Here is a 16,760-nt window from a genome sequence, read left to right on the forward strand (position 1 = left end):
AGTAGTCTATCCGAGAGGTCACGAGCGCATGAGTGTCTGTGCGTAGGGCATCTCGGTCCAAATGTTTACAGTAGAGTATGTGTGTGTGCACGCACTTGCGCATGCATGGGGGGGGTCTCACCCCTTGCAGCCCCTCATTGTGAGGAGGGGGAGGAATAGAATGGGAGAGACAAGAGAAGCTGTGATGGGAGCTTCTTGCAGCCTTCCACAGGGCTGGGGCAGGAGCTGAGGGGGGGCAGGGCATGATGAGATCAGCTGCACATTGAGAAAAAGAAACAAGTATTCCAAAAAAGCAGCTTTCATTAGTTTGCAGCCTGCCACCTCAGAAGGTCTCTGTTGAGGGTGAGGGGCTGCAAGGGGTGCACACATACACACACACACACACACGCATGGGTCTGGGAGAGGTGAGCTGACAGCCACGCAGAGGCAATGACAGGGGGAGGGGTCAAAATGGGAAGCCTCTGTTCACCGCTGCCTGCCTGTTGCCACCTCTGCCTGGAGCCTCAGGCAGCTCAAAAAAAGAAGGAAGGAAGGAAGGAAGGAAGGAAGGAAGGAAGGAAGGAAGGAAGGAAGGAAGGAAGGAAGGAAGGAAGGAAGGAAGGAGAGGCAACTTGATTCCCCAGTTTGAAGGAGAAAGCAATTTTGTGTTCTTTTTTTGTCACAGACAGGACTTCATTGGCAATCCAAGTTAACATTGGTATTCTTGAATTGTGAGTTCTTAGGAAAGCATCCCACCCTTGTGTGTTGCTAACAGCCATTTTCAGTAGGGAAAACAGGATAAAGCAGAGTGGGGGAAAAATATTTTCCTTTGCTATATTTCCATTCTGAATTAGACCAAGGCAGGGTCTCTACAAGAGAGCCCTTTTAAGGATTATGTATTTATAGAAAAGCAACTAAGCTACCTCTGTTCCTAAACGCTAAAGCTGTTGCACGTAAAAAACAGAGGAGCTCTGATCAACTATCACAGCCACCATTTTGACAATTTTGCTGTACTGTTGTCTGTGGATGCCCCCAACTAAATGCAAGCATGGGATAAACTGGTTTTTCTCAGTCTTTTAAGTGGCCACAAACTACTAGCAAAAGTGGCATTTGATCACAAGTCAAGGAAGCATCGAGAAATGTTTTCCCTTTTGCATTTGAGCATCCAAGAAGGGACAGGAAAGGAGAAAGGGAAAGAGGAAAGACAAAGAAAAAGAAGGAAAGAGGGGAAGAGAGCAAGGAAGGAAAAAGAAGGAAAGAAGGGAAGGAAGAAAGAAAGAATGAAGAGGGAAGTAAAAAAAAGAAAAGGGAAGAAGGAGGGAGGGAGGGAAGGAAGGAAGGAAGGAAGGAGATTATAAAATGAGAGGAAGGGAGGCTCTGAGGGAAGTCCTGCCCTAGAACTTGGCCACCAGCAGCCCTGCTGCCTTTTTGCTGCTCTTTCACCATCCCCTTGCCCCCTCATCCTGGCCTAACCTGGTGGTCTCCCATCCTATTGCGAAGGACGCTTTGGTTACAAAGCCGGGTCTCCTTGCATGGAGAGGGAGTGGGCCTCCCTCTGACCCACACATTTTGCCCTCCTGCACCCACCTTGAGCAACCTGGCCAAGGAGAGGGAGCACAGCAGCATCAGCCTCAAGGAGGAGGTAAGCGCAGCTGGGTGCCCCGTCAGGCAAGTGGGGCTGGACTGGATTGAACTGCAGGGTTCTGGTGCCCTAGGAGCTTGAGGGCCGGGCTGGGCACTTGCCCTCCACTGCCCAGGGCTATGGGTGACCCGCGCCACCCTCCAGGAGACCCCCTTGTGGCCCAAGAGGAACGGTGAGGCTCTTGTGGTGGACCATGCCCCGGTGCCCATCCCAGTCCCACCTCCCTCCACTGGAGACCCCTGGATCCCCCCACAGCCTCCCCACAAAGAAGTGCCCGCCCGACCTGAGCGACGTTGAGCTGGCCATGTCCCCCAGCCATTGCTTGTCAAAAGGTTGCAAAAGGGGATCACATGACCCTGGTAGACTGCGGCCATCAGAAATAAGAGTCAGTTGCCAAGCATCCAAAATATAAATCAGGTGACCCTGGGGAATGCTGCAACGATCATAAGTGTGAAAATGGCCATAAGTCACATTTTTCAGTGCCGTTGTAACTTCAGTCACTAAGCGAACTGTTGTAAGTCAAGGACTGCCTGTACTTTATCACTTTGTTCCTTTTTTTTTTTTGGGCATCAGGTTTTTGACACCTTGCTAGGCGACTGGTGGTTCTCGAATATTGCCTTACCCTAAAAGTGGTACAATGGGTGAAACGGTTGAAAAACCCTGTTCTAGTTCAACCCCCTGGTCAAGCAGGAGCCCCAACCATTCTGGACAAATGGCCATCCCATCTCTTCTTAAAAGAGAGAAGCTCTCGTCTTCTCTTGTTCTCCAAATGGCCAGTTAGGAAGGAGTAAGAGAGGATGAGCTACTTTATAATTTTGTCTTTTCTGTATTATTTCTTCCCTCAGAGCCTAAATCCCCTCGAGGCATTCAAAGCATCACCAACGTTGATTAGAAACTTCAGAAGCCATCAAAAGACCTGTCCTGGCTCCTGGAAAAGCCTGATAAAGTCAAACCTGCCACGATGCTGTCTTCTACTCCCACAATTTTGAGTGTCAGTTTCTCAAAGTCTTTGCTTCTTTTCCATTTCTTTTTTTTATTAAAGAGTTTTACAAAAACAAGATTTTACAATATATCCCCAAATCCCCCCCACCCCAAACCCGCCCACTTGCCCCCCCACTTCCCAGAGCTAAATACAGGATTATAGTTATAATAATCATATTCTAAATAAAAAATTATGCATAATATACAATTAACCAAATTCATAATGTGCTTTAACTCCCCTTTAACATAACTACAAACAAAGTACCAATAACAATATCCCACTAAAATCTCCTCATAAGCTAAATGGAACTTTTTAGTCCCATATTTATTCTGAATATAATCTATCCATCTCCTCCAAACTGAAATATATCTTTCCTGTGAATGATCTTTCAAATAGGCAGAAATCTTAGACATTTCTGCAAGATTCGAAACTTTAGACACCCATTCTTCTACAGTGGGCAAACTATCCTTCTTCCAATATTGTCCCACCAATAACCGTGCTGCCGTTATCATGTTCAACATCAAATTGGTTTCTTTAACATCACAATCTACAACCTTTTCCATTTCTATATTTCCTCTGCCACCCTATTTTCAGTCAGATCTTTGATTCCTCCTTGAATTTTAGCAGTATCAGTTCCTTGGGCTTCTGTTCTCTGTGCAAGGGGAAAAAAGGAAGGGCAAACTGGCAGAGGAAGAGAAGGGAGCAAAAAACATCAAGATTGTGCTAGGAAAGAAATTAAAGAATGATATGAGTTGGTGAAATTACTATTTCAGTGGCACATTGGTGCCTTTAGGGGCCCAATGAAACTCACCATTCCATGACATACGGTATATCTTTCTATTTTCCCCCTTTTGATTTTACATCCCCCTGGTATTGTCACATTACAAAAATTACTCTTTTCAATTAGTATTATATCCAGTATGTTGTATTATAGATGTTGGTCATTATTATTTTCTGGACTTTCAGAAGAAAGGTCATTTCCAAAATTGTTGCTGCTGTTCCGGTGTAGTAATAACCATCCACACACACAGAACAAAACACCATGGGGGCAGTGCAGAACTACACCATTCCAAAGTAAGGAAGCTTGGAAGTGCAAAATGTGAGGGAAGTAGATAAAACATTTTTCAAAGGCGTGCACAAAGGTGCGCGCCTAAAAAGCAGAGCGGATGGTTCAGAAAAAGATGCATGGCAAAATGTTTGCCACAAGAGGGCACCACACACAAAAACAGAATAAATGTTGACATGAAAAGCAAAGAATTAGCTGGAGTTACCTGAAATTGCCTTCTCCTCAATACCCTATGGTAGAATGAAAAAGACAAGAACAAATGAGAATCATGATGGATAGAATTCTAGGCTCCAACCCCCCCCTCCTCCCCCCAGATTCATGCCTATAAATAGCGCAGGAAGAGGCAATTTGATAATGTTTGGCGCATTCTTCCCGTAATACCTGACTTCATTCCCTCAGAAATTCATGGAAGTTATACAGATAGTTCTCGACTTATCATCACAGTTGAGCCCAACATTTATGTTGCTAAGCAAGACGGTTGCCGAATAGGTTTTTCCCGATTCTGTGGCCTTTCTTCACCACATTTGTTAAGTGAACCACTGCAGTTGTTCAGTTAGTAGCACAGTTCAGTGAATCTGGCTATCCCGCTGATTTTGTTTGTCAGAAGGTTGTAAAAGGTGAATGCCTGCCCTCAGGACACTGCACTGTCCTGTGGCCAAGAGCACGTGACCGTGAGGATGTTGCAACTGTCGTAAGTAGGAAAAACAGTCATAAGTCACTTTTCCATGGTAACTTTGAACGGCCACTAAACAAATGGCTGTCAGTCCAGAGCTACTTGTAATTCCAAATAAACGAAACACAGTCGCTGGCTTGCAAGTGGGCAATTCAGTCATCTCCATGCAATTCCCATGTAATCCCAGAAGCCTCAGAGTGTCTTGTGTGCAATAAGAGAGAGAGAGAGAGAGAGAGAGAGAGAGAGAGAGAGAGAATGGTTCTGCGAGAAGCTGGCTGGCTGGGCATTCAGGAGTACTCTCAGCCCCCTGTACATTGACGGCATGGAGCATGTACACTTCAGGTGGGGAAAACTGCCAGATGTTGCTGAACGAGATCCTGGTGCAATCCCAATTCACAAGGAGCTGCAATTGGCACCACTGAGAAGGTCACAGACCACCTATCCTTGATCCAGGCTTGCAGAGTTATCCTCATGTAATATTGGGAGGGAACAAGAGCCAGTCTGATAAAACCATAGCAATGGATAAACAAATTGCCCTCCTGACACCTCGGGGGCAACAATTTCAGAAAGGCTGTCACCATTTTTGAATGAATCATGAATTTCAGGAGGTGAGTTCTGGAAAGCTGGCACAGAGCATCCGTTTATACCAGGGCCCGTATTGGAAATATTTGAATGAAAGAAGGATGGCTTCCTACATATCAGAAAAAAGATCAACCGCACCGACCTCATCGGTGTATTTGGACATTTCCTGGTCCAAATACATCATTCAAACTTGGCATACATCTGAGGATAGATTTATTCATCTCCGCTGAAGTGGCACCACCTGAAACTGCAGGAAAGAGGAGGAGTCTAACCATCATATGCTCTCCATGCTAAAAATCCTGCAATTAAGCAAACCTAATTTCTATTAAAGGTGGAAAAAAATAAGTAGATGGGGAATAAAGGACATTTCACAATCGGGGGGCCACCACCAAAAAGTCTCATTAACGTGCTGATGGATCTTTCGTGGTGGACAAGGGAACAAGGCCTCTATGCCTGATTGTAAGACTTGGAAAGATTTATACAGGCACAGTCTTTCCAAGAACCTGGTTCATCCACCCACCCACCCACCCCTGTAAAAGTTGGCACCGGAATGGACAATCCACTTTCCTCAACTGGGCCCCTGGCTCCAGCCCAGCTTTGGGACCCCTAACTTGTTAACGGAGAGAGCTCCCTCCGTGTGAGTTGGACAACTTCTCTTTTCACCAATTGAGATCTGAAACACCTGAAGCAAAACCCAGGGTCCTTCCTGAAAAAGAAGAGCAAGAACGTGTGGGATCCTAACAGATAATTGACTTAAAACCTGCAAGTGACCCTGGCTGTTAGGAGGCTTTCTCTGCTCATATTCAATCAAGTCATTCCAGGTTTGGTTGATTAAATTCGGTCAAAAGCTCTTGGGAGAAAGAAGGGAAGTGAGACTTTAAAAGGACTATTGATCTGTTTCAATCAATGATGGGCGGTGTAGGCTAGCAACGTTGGGCAGGGGAGTGAAGAAAGGATTGATCCCTGTTGTTTGTTTCTAAGAAAACAGTTGGCTGGCTTAATTTCTTCTCTTTGTTGCCAGATGCTGTCTCAAGTGGATTTATGGCTGTTTATAACAAAATACAGTGGCAATACCTAGCTGACTTTGGCTGATCTCACAAAGCTAAGCACAAGAGACCCGTCCATGTTAACTGATGGAAATTTGGTAAAACAAATTAGAGATCAAGGTCAAGCACATATAAGAAGGATATATAATGCACTGATAGAAATTGACTCAGAAACGGAACTTGTTAAAGATTGTATGATAAAGTGGGCCCAGAATTTTCAGGAGGTTATAACAATGGATACTTGGGAAAAGATATGGGTCAGAAATGTAAAATTTACACAGGCTCAAAATTTAAGAGAGAATTTTTATAAAATGTTTTATAGATGGCATTTAGATCCTAAAAAAATTAGCAAGTATGTATCCGAACTGCCAGCCCAAATGTTGGAGGTGTGGTTGTGAGGATGCAACGTATTATCATATATGGTGGACTTGTAAAAAAGTTAAAGCTTTTTGCATTAAAGTTTGGTGGAACATGCAAAAGATATTTAAGAAAAAGATAAGGTTTTCTCCACAGTTATTTCTGTTGGGTATTATTACAGATTGTACTGTCATAGACACTAAATTGATGTTGAATTTAATTACGGCAGCAGGACTTTTAGTAGCGCAATATTGGAAGAAGGAGGAACTGCCTACTATAGAAGAGTGGACTTTGAAAGTTTCAAACCTGGCGGAAATGGCAAAGATTTCAGCATATTTGAAAGAACAATCGCAACAGAGATATATTGTGGAATGGAGAAGATGGATCGAATATATTCAGAATAAATATGGGACTAAAAGTTTCATTTAGCATTTGAATAAGTATTAGTTTTACATGATGTATTATCAGTTATTCATTATTGGTTAGTAATTTAGTTATGTTTAAGGGGAGTTAAAGCGCGATAGAATTTCATATGTTTTTTTTAGTTAGGTAGCATATTTTAGCTTAAGTTTGTAAAGTTAATACCCTGTATTCGGCTCTGGGAAGTCGGGGGGGAGGGTTAGGGAGGGCAAAGGGGAGGGGAGGGAGAGGGAGGGAGTTTATGTTATTAAAAAATGTATTTTAAAACTTTTCAATAAAAAAGAGGCCTGTCCATGTAAGACCACCAGGAAATGCTAATCTGTACACCATTCTGGAAATGCTAATCTGTACACCATTCTGGTTTTGGTTTTAAACCACATTCTGCAAGAGGGCGACTGCTAACTCCTTCTATAGCCTTCCCAAGAGCAAGACGGTCATGTTCCTGAAGTCATCTGGAGTTTGCTTCAACTGAGGGAGTATTTTTTATAACTCATATGAGATTGAAGCTGTTAATCAGCTACGAGGAAATGGCAGCAACTTTGGTCACTGTGTTAGTAAAATTCAGCAAATTGTTAGGTCTCGACACCATGACCTTCAGGGTGATACTTTTATGTGGACAATATCTGGGCTGTAAAAATCTGGATGGCTGTTAGATGGTTTCGGGTTTCTTCACCTCTTCACTGCCACCTACCAGCCCTAATCTGGAAAGCCTTGGGGACATTTTTCAGTGAATCACTTTAGGGCAGGGCACCCTTTTCCAGGTTGTAAGCATTCTTTTTTATTTCTTTTTAAGACAAACAGAAACAACTGGATTGCCATGTTGTTTTGAATATTCTCTGTGACAAATAGAGTGTAATCAAGGTGTCCCAGTGTTCTGGAAAAAACAAAAAAAAACCCAGTTCAGCCCAGTTCCAAAGCCTATTTGCCAGTCCCTGACCAAGTACTGTAATAGGCGATGAGTCTGGTAACATTTTCTTATTGTGACTTGCCAATGTTGACTCTGCAGTGGCACCGCCCTATTGCATATGATCCAAGGCCTCCAGGTTCTTGCCATAAATAGAGCTGGTATTAGGAGGGTATCAAGCAAAAATGACTGAGGAACTTTACTTAGGTCAGAAATAAAACAAGCTCAACAAATCCCAAACAAGATTAAAATAAATAAATAAATTAGTCCTCTGGAAATCTGGCAGAGAAATTCAGGACAGGCTTGAGAGCCACATACATGCATAAATCATACAAAGTGAATTTTACACAAAAGACTAGCAGAGCTCTACTAATCGGGTCTCTATTCATGGATGACTTGTGTTATAATATTATGTTAATGTTAAGATTCTAAATATTAAGTCTTCATTTCCACTTTCTCGGTGTGGTCTCCATCAGTCTTCTGCCAAGAATCTACTTCCCATTAATGTCATGTAAACCAAGGGTTATCACCATTACATCTTACTGGATGTTTGTTCTTGGAACACCAAACCGGGTTTTGCAGTAATGTGGAGAAGATCTTCAAGTTAGCTGGCAAGTTCCATCATTGGATATTGTCTGGTTTTGAGCAGACTTTTGGTCTTTTTTATCTACAAGTAGTCCTCACCTTACAGTGACAATTGAGCCCATTTCTTTTGCTAAGCAAGACAGTTGCTAAGTGAGTTTTGCCTCATTTTACGACCTTCCTTGCCACAGTTGTCAAGTGAGTGACTGCAGTTATTAAGTTAGTAACACGGTTGTTAGGTGAATCTGGCTTCCCCATTGACTTGGCTTATCAGAAGGTTGCAAAAGGGGATCACGTTCCCTGAGACACTGCGACCGTCATAAATATGAGCCTGCTAACGAGCATCTGAATTTTGTTCATGTGACTATGGGGATATTGCAATGATCATTAGCTACTTTTTCAGTGCTGTTGTAACAGTCACTAAACAAATTGTGGGTCGAGGATCACCTGTATTGATGAATCTAATTGACAGCAGCAGTGACATTGAAATCATCCATAAGACCAGGAAACTATCATTTATGTGTGAAAATGGTCACCTGAGGAAGCAGCTTAAACTATGGATGTGCAAATTATGTATACCAATATCCTATTAATTCTGAGATTAAATTCCTATTAAAAGTCCAGTGTTCTAACATGGCTTGCTTCCTGATGCCTAGTTTTTAGATGCTTGGATGCAACACCACTAGGTGGCATTAAAATTCAGCCTCAATGTTAGTATTTTTGCTAGAATGTTTTGACTTTCTCCTTATGCATTTTGGTGGCTCCAAGACCTTGGTCTTAGTTGAGTCCTTGATCAGGATGTTCTATCAGGAAGGTGTACAAAAGCATACAAGAACAATTTCTACTTAAGCTAATGACAACTTGTGCCTAATGAGATGCAAATCCAGCCCACATCCTTTGCTAATAATAACTTTAATTTTCCATTCCTAATCCATCAACATTCCAAGGGAAAAAGATAGAATCCCATTTCATTATTAGAAGGTGAACAGAAAGTATCTTAGGTTTTGAGGTCCATTTTTACTTTTTTGGGGGGGTGGCATTTGCAGCAGAAATAGGGATTGAATGTTGTATTCTGTTGAGCTTTAGAGCTGAGCTGGGATCTCTTCCAAGTATGCAGTTCTTCTTTCTTTTTGTAAAATTTCTATTAATTTTTCCCCCATATAATTCAGTAGTGCTTATTCTACAACATGTTGTCTGAGTTTATCATTCGCTAATACAAATGTAATTCCTAATTCTTTATTCTTTTCTCCAGCCATTGATAAAACTCAAGTCTGCCATTCTTGATTATTTTATGGTCAGTCTCATCTTTGTCTTTGGTCTTAAAATAATCTCCTGTAATATGGCTGGAAACTACGTCTGTTCTAGACATGAAGCACCCAAAAAATGTGCTCTCCCTGACTCCTCTGAATGTGAATTCCACAGGAGTTAATCCATCATGTGAAAAGCACTATGATGTTAAATTCAAAGATTCTAGTTAGAAATTTATTTATTTATTTATTTATTTATTTATTTATTTATTTATTTTTTATATACCGCCCTTCTCCCGAAGGACTCGGGGCGGTGTACAGAGCAAGGTAAGTATACAGTAAAACAATAGTAAAACAAATGAAACCCCAGAATCTATCAGGCCAGGCCGGCTTGCTGGAATAGGTAGGTTTTTAAGTCACGCCGGAAGGTGCGAAGGTCGGGGGCCATCCGGATTTCGGCAGGCAAGCAGTTCCAAAGGGTTGGCGCACCCACCGAGAATGCTCTCCCCCTGGGGGCCACCAGCCGGCATTAGCACTTAGACTTTTATACCGCTTCATAGCACTTCACAGCCCTCTCTAAGCAGTTTACAGAGCCAGCCTATCGCCCCCAACAATCTGAATCCTTATTTTACCAGCCTCAGAAGGATGGAAGGCTGAGTCAATCTTGAGCCGGTCAGGATCAAACTCCTGGTAGTTGGCGGAATTGGCCCGCAATGCTGCATTCTAACTACACTGCAGCACCACTACGGCTCTTAAAACACTATTCCTGAGTGTAGTTGCTTGCCAGATGAGTCTTTTCCCAGCCTTCCCCAGCCAGCCTGGCCATTGCAGAGAATCTAGAAGTTGGGACCCACCCTTGGAGAAGGTTACCTCAAAGCTAGGACTAGCTTAGTATTTTCAAACTAAGCTACAGCTCAGACCATTTTGGAGAAATTGTGGATGTGTAGGAGTTAAATCATTAAAAGTCTCCACTGTAAAACACCCAACCCTCCTAAATTATGGTGACCTAGGATATCAAGGAAAGAATATGTGGCTTGGTTTAATCTCCTTACCCTCTGGTTTTCTTTCCCATGTAGAAAAATAGCTCCATGCTGTGGGGAATGCACATAAAATACATAGTTTCAAACAATTGCCCAAAATGTTACTTGCATTGCCTTCCATCTGCCAGATTTGCAGAGCACATTAAGGCTGTGATACATCTGGCCAGAGGCTCACTTTCTTTCCAAAGCATTGGACTTCTTCTTTGTTTCCTAAACTTATGGAATCGTTTCTGGCCAGGGGCATACAGTACTTAGAAAGACAGGTGATGCTTGAAGCTAACTAACATCTTGCTTGGAAGCGTCCCTTGCGTTCAGTTATTAATTATTTAAATGTAAAAAAAGCAGGATAGTTTGTCAGGTACAAAGGGAAGTGTCAATTGTCACACTGCTGCCTTCCCAACACACAAGCTATCTTTTTTTTGAGGGGGGGGGAGTAGGATTTGTCTCTTTGTTTTGCTTTTATAAGATTAAAAGCAGTGGTGGGATTCAGCTGGTTCGCACCGGTTCAGCAGAACCGGTAGCTAAATTTTGCTGAGTTCAGAGAACTGGCTGAATGGACACTGCTTCCAGTCGGGAATCACAACTTCCAGGCCTCTTGGACAGCTGGGATGCTGGGATTAGTGGTGACCTCTGAAAGGAACCAAGTTGCAGAAGGATGGTCAGCATAAGGTATACTCTGATGATGGGTAATCCTGAACTTGGTCCTCCCGCTGGAGAAGAGACCGGGGAATTAACTGTGATCCTGCTAATTTCTGCTTCTGTCTTGTCAAGAATGCAGAGTTCTTGCTATATTGATTGGTTTGGATTTTTATTTTTTGTTACCTGCTCCGAGCCTGGTGGAGGAGGAGAGATCTTTTGGAACTCTTTTCCTTAAACCATTTTATTCCTTTGGGGGAAATAGAGGTTGCAAGGACATGGAAACAGAGAGGGGGGCCTAATGAAAAATTCTCAGCATGATTCCAGACTTTAGTTCCCAAGTTTCTTTAGAGGAACCGTGCTGGCTAAAGTTGTATATTTTATTGCAAGGACCGAAATTTTATTGGAAAGATTCAAGAGTCTGTTATGAAATCTGGATTTGCTCAGCCATTTAAAAAAAAAAGGTATCTCACTCTGGCTGCATCCACACAACAAACTAAACTATTGCTAAGCACGTTTGATTTGTGCTTAAATTGTAAGCCGCCCTGAGTCTTCGGAGAAGGGCGGGATATAAATGGGATTAAAATAAAAAAAAATAAAAAAATAAACTAGGCAGATTAAAAATGTACTGGTTGATTGCACAATCTATTAAGGTTAGTCAGCTTAAGCTTAGGATTTGAGGGGTTGCCATTGCTTAGTATGTTGTTGTGCAAATTAGTTGCCATCATACTGGAAAGATGGGGTTTAATTTTTTTCTCAGAGGAGGAGGAGACCAGCTACATGTTCAGGTGTCTCTTAGGCCTCCCTTTTCCTGATGTGGGGTCCCAGGGGAGCTCTAGAAAATGGACAATGGAGATGAGACAGGAGACCAAAAGGTTGGTTGAAACTGTCCTCTTCAGGAAGGAGCTGAAGATGTATCACTTCACATTGGAGGAAGGGAGACCCTGATTTACTTTTTCATAACCTCACACTCTATCTACATCAATGTTTTCCAAACTTGGCAAAGCACTGGTCTAGACACTTCACACTTTCACGTGGGGCAAAGCAGAACACAGCCTTTCTCTTCCAATGTGCAAGCAGTATTTCCATCCTCCATGCACTGAGTGAATGTCTGAAGGAGAAAAGAGAGTTGCTCTTCAAGATCCATGATGGAGAAATATGGGGAGGAGTGTTCTCTCTCTCTCTCTCTCTCTCTCTCTCTCTCTCTCTCTCTCTCTCTCTCTCTCTCTCTCTCTCTCTCTCTCTCTCTCTCTCTCCCTCCCTCCCCCCCTCTCTCTCTTGCCTAAACCATCCAGTACAGGGTTGTCTATAATGTACAGAAGTAGTTATGTAGACCGCTGCTCTAGAACTACAAACACATTTTCTACTTCTCATAATTTAAAAAAACAAACTCTAAAGCAGAGTCACAAATTCTTTATAAAGAATCACAGCAGTCAATGGTCAAACTAGCCTTCAGAATCCTGCTTCAACTTTGGGGCCCAAAGACCTCGGAAGGTCTTTTTTTTATCATCCAAAGGCAAGAAAGACAAACACAACCTCAGATAAAGAAAAAATTTAAATGTTTTTATTAAACATTAAAGAATAGCAGAAAGATTTGGGCTGAAAAACATACAGAACACAATTCATGTCATGACATACATTTAATTTGATCTTGTTTGTTAAACTCCTGTGAACAGAGCTTTCCTACGAGGTTGCCAGAAATACAACGGTTGATCACTTGAGAGGGGGGAAAAAAGGTGGAACGTTTTCCCAAATAAATCAAAAATACCAAAAGCTCATTCTTGCTTTTCTCAAACAACACACATGCTAATGCAAGTGTGCATACATGCACACATGCCACACACACAATTTCTGAAGCAACAATAAAGGCCAGGGGACCAGTTAACTCAAAAGATAAGGCTAAGTTTCATTCATTAATAACTTATCATAATCTTACTCAGAAGTAAGCCCACTGTGTGCAAAAATACTAGAGCATATACAATTGTAGCCTAATTTACATCTCACTCCAGCAAATAATGTGCAGTCTTAAATCAATGGAGCACTGAAACAACAGACCACATGTACAGATGGCGTACTCTCCTAACAATACCAGAGGGTGGAAAAGCTGTGGCCTTCCTGTTTTATCCAACTCTTTGCCATGCTGGCTGAGGCTGATGGGTATGCAACATCTGCAAGACACCTGGAGGGAAACAGTTATCTGAAACAGTTTTAGAACTGATGAAATGGCTAGTTCTGATAATCATTTCCTGATAGATCAGGAATGTTTCTTGCAAACTCTTTGCTAGAAGATACACTGAGCAATGGCTTCCTAGTGCAGATAACTATCAGTCCTTAAGCAGGTGCCTTCCAGATATATTGGGGCTACGGACTTGCTAGCTGGCATGGCTTTGGTCTGGTTCAAAGTATGGGCAATATATTCCCATCACAGTTGGGAGATGCTGGTAGACAGGATTTGGAAGAAGACATCTCTTATTCCAATGTCAGCTTGATCCACAAGCCAATCAAGATCTAGCTATGCATTTAGTAATGTGCAGGCAGCTCTCAGGTTTAGTTCTGATCAGTGCTCTATCACTGTTGGCCTTGCTCTAGATTCTGCATGTCTCTGGAGAATCCATCCTCATTTGCCCTGTGTAAGAGTCACAGCTGACTTACTCCTGTCCTCATTTATGTTTTTTCTTAACTAGTTTTTCTCACTTTGTTGTTCTGAGAGAAGCTTACCACTTACCTATTCATATTCATGGGGTAAAACCAAATAAAGTAGCAGGCCAATTTGGAGATCAAAATTGGAAGCAAACAAAAGTGTGTTTTGAGGGCAGATCAAGTTTGGACATCTGATTGCTTTGTTGTGTGTTGAAGATGTTGTATTGTATGTAACTATGGATTATTCAAAGAAGCCACTGTATAATTTGACAGTGGCTTCTATGACTTGATATAGCTGTCCTGTCTAGAAATTAAGTGATCCTACAATGATGAAGTTAATTGGTGTTTTTAATATTTACAGCTCTGTATTCAGATCTTTACATTTCAAAAGAATTTCCAGATTAGTGAAATTATATTTCTTTGACGTCTCCATATCCATCGTTGAGATAAAACTTCCTAACCTGCAAAGACTTTTTGTTAATTTGACTTTCCATACTGGCACCTCCAGACAAGACAAAATTATGAGTCAGACCATTAAAATATTTGGGATTTGGAGGAAATGAATACAGCCTCTGTTCCCAACTTCTTAGAGGAATCCTATCTTTTCCCAGTATTACGTCCTTTAGGCTTGTTTTACATTCAGTGAAAATTATTATCAGCTTAACATTTACTTTTACACACACACAAACATTTAGAAAGAAATATTTACTGGCCAGTAAAGGATAGTTTATCCCCTAAAGATGATTACTCAGCTGAAATAATGGTCCAAAAAAATAATCTATTAAAGCGTTTAGGATACTGGGATACATTTTTAATCTTTCCAGAAAATCCTCATAAGAATGGCACCATTTCTTTGTGATTGTCCAAAACTTTTGTTTGAATCACTTTTAGTATAATGTGATCTTATGTAACAGAAATGCACTTGTTTCGGTGGAAAAAGCGATCTAGAAAGACATGTGGCACCATACTTTTATGATGTGCAGTGTTTTTAATGCACTAAAGAAAACCCCTACCTCTCCTGTAATTCACCAATTCAAAAAAGCACCTCTTCAAGTATAATAAAAGCCCAGTATGGCTCAAGTAAGTCACTTGGCTTTGCTCATTCTTGTACTCAACAAGGGACAGAAAGAGACTGGGCAAGAAAATTGAAACAGTGGATCTCTAGAAGATGCCAGAAGGAAAGCAGTAAGCATGAAGACAAGAGCAGGGAATCTGTGCTCTCTAGATGTTGTTGAATTTGTTGGTCAGCATTATCCAACATGGGTAAAGGGTAAACAAGAAGCCATATTGTTCCACCAGCAGAAATGACACCCCTTACAGAAAACGGGGCACCAAAATTGGCATAAGTGGAATTCAGTTTGGACAAGTATGTCAAATAGGATAACATGTGAAATGATTCTTACTGCTCCTAAATTGTCCCCCCCTCCCCCAAAATCAAACAGCCTTTCTAAACCTGCAGAAGTACACAGAGCTACACTGCTGATCACCGGAGAGAGCTGTGACTGGCTGGGAATTTTGCTACAGTCCTATGTAACTAGAAGTCCAGTATTTGGGAGGTAACCTGAAGCAGTGCTTGCCTGCTCTCCTCTGTACTGAGTTGAAAAACAGGCCTCCTGTTTTAGTTCTCTTAAGCCAGGGGTAGGCAACCTTGGCTCTTTTATGACTCGTGGACTTCAACTCCCAGAATTCCTGAACAAGCCATGCTGAGGGGAAAGGGAGAGGTTTCTAAGCTGAGCCATGCTGGCTCAGGAATTCTGGGAGTTGAAGTCCACGAGTCATAAAAGAGCCAAGGTGGCCTACCCCTGGCTTAAGCTGTCTATCGGGAGGGGTCTGGGAGACACCCCAGCCTCCTCAGTTGATGTCTTTTCAGTGAAACTTGCTTCAATCTGCAAGAACCATCTTTAGGAACTTTCATTTTTTTTTCCTTTCAGACTTTCACCATAGATACAAATCCTCATTCTGGGATAGAAATCTCAAAGAGGATGGATAATGTAAGCTCTGTGAGGGTCATTCACGTTGCCCAATCCCCAATGTATTTGCACCTCTGAAGCTCTGTGACAAATGTCACCAGCCTTGTCCTTTGTCCAACCAGAGAACCGCATTTTTTAAAAAAGGACGGTTGAGCTGTATTGGCTCAAGAGAAATTTGAAAGACTACAGCAGACAATACTACATGCAGAAAACATTTAGTGTCCCGTCCGTCTCCACAGGACCCCAGCCATTTTTGCATGGAGGATTTACATGAGGCTGGCAGGAACTGTACAATCCTTCCGGGGAAAGAGCCTCTTCTTCTCATATCTGGGCAGTTGCTAAAGTGGGGTAGGCCAGGGGTAGGCAACCTTGGCTCTATTATGACTCCTGGACTTCAACTCCCAGAATTCCTGAGCCAGCCATACTGGCTGAGGAATTCTGGGAGTTGAAGTCCATAAGTCATAAAAGAGCCAAGGTTGCCTACCCCTGGGGTAGGCTATAAGAAAAAGAGGGAGGTAGAGCTTTCTATTGCACCCAATGGGATCCTTCCAGAAGCAAGCGACTGAGCCCAGCAACATGGATCATTCTCTAACTGAAAACACAAAACTACCTCAATGTGCCAGTGGCGAGCATACAACATTATCATTTAAAAATAAAAAGCCCTAGAAGCATTTCTTCTGTATTCACTATTCATGAATATATAAAGAGATATATTGTCGTCTTTAAAGTGAAACCATCTACTTTTTTTTTAAAACCCTCTCTTTGCTTAAACATATGATATATATCTTATTCTTTCCCCCAAAATACACAATAAAACGTTTGTCCTTGAAAAATACTGTACAGGGGGGGGGGGGGAAAGCACACTCTAAAGATTCCGTATAAATTTTATACATTTTATAATAATCAATTTCTTTTGGTCTTCAGGAAACATTGAAAAGAACTGAATTAACCGCAGCATGACAACACCATCACTTTTCAATATATATCTGCATCT

This window comes from Vipera berus (assembly GCF_964194415.1).
Source record: "Vipera berus genome assembly, chromosome: 2".
Lineage (NCBI taxonomy): Eukaryota > Metazoa > Chordata > Lepidosauria > Squamata > Viperidae > Vipera > Vipera berus.